This window comes from Benincasa hispida, chromosome 11, assembly GCF_027475165.1.
Source record: "Benincasa hispida cultivar pf3 chromosome 11, pf3_genome.v1.1, whole genome shotgun sequence".
In the NCBI taxonomy this organism is placed as follows: domain Eukaryota; kingdom Viridiplantae; phylum Streptophyta; class Magnoliopsida; order Cucurbitales; family Cucurbitaceae; genus Benincasa; species Benincasa hispida.
Genome location: NC_143488.1, coordinates 23,873,696 through 23,879,271, shown reverse-complemented (window position 1 = coordinate 23,879,271; position 5,576 = coordinate 23,873,696). Strand labels below are relative to the sequence as shown.

Genomic DNA, 5,576 nt, shown 5'->3' with positions numbered 1-5,576 from the left:
TAAGAAAATGCAGATATGTGTTCGTTTGTTTCAATTCTTAATTATGTTATTTTGCATATTGAGATTGAGAATAATTTTGGGGGGTGGGGATTCAATAAACTTCATTTATGAAAAACTAAGTTGGGAGGGGGTGTAAGTTGGTTTCTTTAAGTAAATGTAGATACGTCTTGGTTTGTTTCAATTCTTATGAGTTGGTTGGGTTTAAGTTGGGTTTTAAGTCCTACATTAAGTTTGAGATTGAAATGTATAGTTATGAGTGCGTTGGGTTTTAAGTTTTATATTAGGTTTGAAGTTAAAGTGGGTTTTATTTGTTAATGTTCTTATATTGATTTTAAGTTCTATATTGAGTTTGAGATTGAAATATGCAAGTTTGAGTTGGTTTGTTTTAATTCATTAATGTTCTTAGTTGAGTTTTAAATTCTATATTCATTTTGAGATTGGTATATGGTATTGAGCATAAACTTATTTAAATTTGTATTTTGTAGGTACCTCAAGGTTTATGTTGCAGATGCATCTCCCGACAACGTATTTAGGTTGTAGATGTTAATGTTATTTTCGATTTAGGAACTGTGGATTAAGGTTGTAGATGCATCTCCCAATAGGACCCGATGCCGTCATGTAATGTTATTTTTAAGGAATTGTGGATGTATTGTTTTAATTTGAGACAAATAGTATGTTTAAGACTTGAAATTCAAACATGTTTTCTATATATTATTTACTATATAGACATTTACTTGATTTTGGCAATTTTTTTTATATTAGTTTGAATGATATTTGTAAAATTCAAACACGTATGACAGTTGAAAAAAAAAGATTTAAATAAAGAAAAAAGAACTAACTCTGATGATTAAATATACAATCTTAACGATACAAGGGGCCGGAAAAAACCATAATTTAATGTGTTTCTTATCTTCTCTCGACACTAATGAACAAACCCTATGGTTCATAGGGTCGAAAAAAGATACAAAATCCCAACAGTGCAAGGTCACCGTTGGGATAATTAAATATCTCCTGACGGTGACACTAATTTATCACCCTCGGGATATAATTATTCATCCCAACATTGGCTTCTTATCGTCGGGTGAATTTTTTTTATCCGGTCTTAATAAATTACGACCATCGAGGTTTACAAATTATCCTGACAGTGTTGTTTAGGGTCGGCATAAAAACCACATTCTCCATTCGTCGAGATAACTGTTTTTCCCTACGATACCGCTGTTATATCATCGGGGAAGATTACGCCGATGAGGCTTTGCCCACGATCCGCCCGACGATTGTTTGACCGTCGGAAAAAGTTTTGCCGACGCTATTTTCAACTAATTCCGACGGTTTTCAGTGTCAGGAAAGGTCCAAATTATTGTAGTGATTTTAAAAATAAAAACAAAAAATCCAGTTACCAAACGTGGTCTAAGAAAATAATATATTAAAATCAAAATAGATATATTTATATGATATAAAAGTCAAAATGATCGATAAGAAAATAATAATAATTTTGAAAATATTAATATAAGTGAGAGAAAGGTTATAATGGTCCAAATAAATGACTAAAAACCTTTAATAAAAAAATTCAAAAAAATAAGAATATTTATGAAATATATGGTCTTTTCCATGTGAAAATTTCTTAATTAAATGACATTCATAAAATAACGAGTCAACATTGTCACATTGTATGCTACTTTGGCAAAAAGTAATAACAAAAGAGTAATATTTGGCAGGTAACAACAATTTTGCACTCCCTAACCTTATAGCCCAATCACTTTTTCTATGTATTCGAGTTGAGTTGGTTGTGCCGAGTGGGGTCGGGTAAGAGGGTGCATAGTAAGTTGTTCTGTGTATTCTGGTGTGCTTTCATCTACTACATCTGGCAGGAGCATAATCGGTGGCTGCATGGAGGTCGACCGAGGTCGGAGTCTGCTTTGTTTCACCTTATGGTCTCTACGGTTCATGCTCGAGCTGCTTCCTGGCGGGTTGATCTTCTTGATCTTCTCTAGCGTGTTTACGGGTGCTTTTCTTTTCTTTTCTTTTTTTTTAACTTACTGTTGCTCTCTGTTTTGTTGCCCTTAGTTGTGGGGTTTTGGTTTCTCTTCTCTGGCTTTCTCTCTAGTGTTTTAGGGTTTTTTTTATGTTTATGTTTGGTTATGTTCTAGTTTTATCTTGTTGGCTTTATTTGCGTATTGTTGCCCTGTCTTTGCTTGTGCTTTATTGCTTTGATGTCTTGATCCCGGGCTGTGGGATCCCCCTTGTTGTTATATAATAATATCATCTATTCTAAAAAAATAATAATAATAAGAGATAAATGGTTTGACGGTCTTTTTGTGGTTTGGCTCACAACATATTTTCAAAGAACGGAAAATATTGATTAATTCGTTCTAAAGAGTTTTAGCCAATTAATCTCAAATCGATGGAGCTCGTGATTTGTATGTCCATAAGGTCCCTCTACTAGTTCGTAAAACATGAACATCTTGAATTAGTAAATTGAATGGATTTGGAATGATATCAATTTGAAGTATTCAAAATGAATTTAGGGTTTGAATTTGAATAGTTCCAATTCAAATTATGGTTTGTATAATTATATTCGATATAATTAGTTAACGTTTAATTTGTCGAAATCAAATAAAATTGGAGAGTTTATAATATTTAAATATTGATTACATGAATAGAATTCGTGTTTAAATATTAGGTGTGTGATTAATTTAATATTTGATAGTAAATTATTATACAATTAATTAAATATGTTTGATTAATTAAAATCAAATTAATTTTCATTTTTTTATTCAATTTGAGAAATTGAATTTTTGAAAATTTGAATTTAATTAATTTTGAATTAATTAAATAAGTTTTAGTTAATTTGAAATTAATTAAAATAAGAATTTAAAATGAAAATTATATTGTTAGTGGAAACATAAAAAATTCATCAAAAGGGAGGTGTTTCTTCACTTTTAAACCACCTATCCCACTTCATGTTGTCCAATTGAAGTGGCATTGCAAGCGCTTGCATGAAGATGATACATAAAACTCTCAAATTTTGCTGAAGAAAAAGAGAGAGAACTGGAGAAAGTTTTTCGCTGAGTTATTCTCCTTCACCTGAAACCCATTCTATTCCCTTCACAAATTCACTTCAATCTTGAGTTTCACCACTCAAATTTAAGGCTAAGAATAGTAGAGAAGATCTCTTGGTGGTTCACTGAAGATTTGGAGCTGAGAATTCGTGAAGAGCAGCTTGGATTGGAGGAATTCTTCAAAGGAATGTGTTTCTTGAAACCATCTTAATACCCTATGAACATGCTTATTTTGATGTCAAAATTAAGGAATTAGAATGCTTAATGATTCTGTTTTCTTCCGCTACTTGTTTCTGTATTCCAACACTCTTGTCCTAAATTTCGTAGTTTGTAAACTTGTAAACATTATTATTTATTAATAAAATAAAGTATTTTAATCATTTATTAGTCTTGCATAACTTAATCTAATAAACTGAGGTCCATGGTTATTTAATGTAACTTGAACAATATGTGGTAGACATACAGTTGGATCGTATTCAAGTAATAACCTAAAAGGTCTATAATATATGGATAAGCTTGGGTACCCCATCCTGGTAACACTACGGATAGGACTCACTTTGTAAATGTTACAAGTGCTATAAATGTTACAAACATTGATTCAAGTCGTTCATGTAATAGACATGCGAATGGGGTATCTTATACAAAGAGTTTGTATAAGACCAGATCACAAAATAATTAATCTTTCACTGTAACACCGTTGATTGAAAAGGTTAATATTTCATAGGGCGATTGTAGGTAACTCAATCTCAATCCTCGGTGAGTTATGAATTCTTGCCTATGAGGGACTGTTCTTTCATTTGTATGGGTGAGAGTGATCCAAGTCGCTGACTTAATATGCCTACCATTTTGGAAGCATGATCGAATGGGGAGCTGAAAACATAACTATACGAGATGAAATTTACTCCTTCATGTTTTTAGGGAAAGTAAAGAAGCAATCCCTTAAGTGTTGGCTATGGGTCTTGAACAATGAGGCACCTTCCCTCTCATTGGCTCGAGAGAGATTTTGTTTGTGGGAGAACCATAAACAAGTTGTTCATTAGAGAATTAGTGGCACTTAAGGAACTAGAGGTAATTACAGGAGTAAAACGATAATTTGACCCAGCTGTAATTATGAACGACTCGTGAAGAATTGACTTACCAATAACGATTATATCCATGGACAAAGAAATAAATCTACTGTGTGAAGAGTATATCTATGTGTTTTTAGTGGAGTAACTCGCAATTAATGAATGTTGATTAATTTAATTAAAAAATTTAATTAATTAATATCGTATCATTGAAGCTTCTAATATGCAGGTCTATTAGGTCTCCCAGCTAGCTCACTAAGGGTAAAATAGAATTGTTAAAGTTTTAGATGAATATGAGTTGTTCAAATTATTTAGGAAATATAATTATATATGATACAATTAATATAATGTATATGGATATATTATATTATAAAGTTAATAATATCATCTATTCTAAAAAAATAATAATAATAAGAGATAAATGGTTTGACAGTCTTTTTGTGGTTTGGCTCACAACACACTTTCAAAGAACGGAAGGTTACATTTATATTATTGTTTTAAAAGAAAAATAGTCTGTGTGTATATATTTTATGTTATTGTTTAAAAAAAAAAAAAAAGTAACCTTTGTGTGTATATATATGTAGTTATTAGTAATATATTTTTAAACAATAAACAATAATTTATCCGTTAACCAAATATAACTCAACAAACATGAGTTTTGTACTATCGACCATGAAGTCAAAGGTTCAATTCGCCCATCCCACATGTTGTAAAGAAAATTAAAACAATAATTTATCCATTCTTAGAAAGAAAAAAACATAAATTAAAAAGAAAAACTTATTACAATTTTTTTCTAATAAAATTCTTCATAAATACTATAAAAATTAAATATATAACATAATACTTTTGACTACTTTAATTTTAAAAATTAATTTCCATGTAAATTTTACTGATAAAATTAAAATTGGATCTAATTATAAAAACAGTTTTTAATGTTGTGTAAATTATAATGAAATTGAAATGGGGCTCATGGGCTGGAAGCGACCATTATCCTGGCCCAGAACCGTAATTCGTCCTCGAGTTTTATGGGCCATGGCTACCCCTACGACGTCGTATGAATAAAATCTGTTGGTTAAAAACAAAAATAAAAATGCGGTGAGCGTGGATCGAACACGCGACCTTCAGATCTTCAGTCTGACGCTCTCCCAACTGAGCTATCCCCGCCACTTGTTGTCCATTTGTTCTTAACCCTTAATTAACTTAATTCATTCTACATCTTATACCATTTTTGAAAACATATCCGCTTAGTAATTTCTATTTGATATGTTTTACGTTTTTTGTTTTTTAAGAATTAAAGGATGGATATTTATGATAACTATTTTTGTTTTATCTTTCTTTTTTAAGAAATGAAAACATAATAAGTTCACAAAATAATATATATATATATATTTTTTTATAAGTTTTTTTATATTGTCTATTTTATTTGAATTTTCAACTAGGAAGGTAGTTA

At 30.5% G+C, this 5,576-nt stretch overlaps 1 non-coding gene across 1 annotated transcript; it reads right to left on the bottom strand.

Annotated features, from left to right (window-relative positions):
- Positions 1-5,217: 5,217 nt before the first annotated feature.
- On the bottom strand, positions 5,218-5,290 carry TRNAF-GAA (transfer RNA phenylalanine (anticodon GAA)). The gene has a single exon. It is a non-coding gene; the product is annotated as a tRNA-Phe (tRNA).
- Positions 5,291-5,576: the final 286 nt, after the last annotated feature.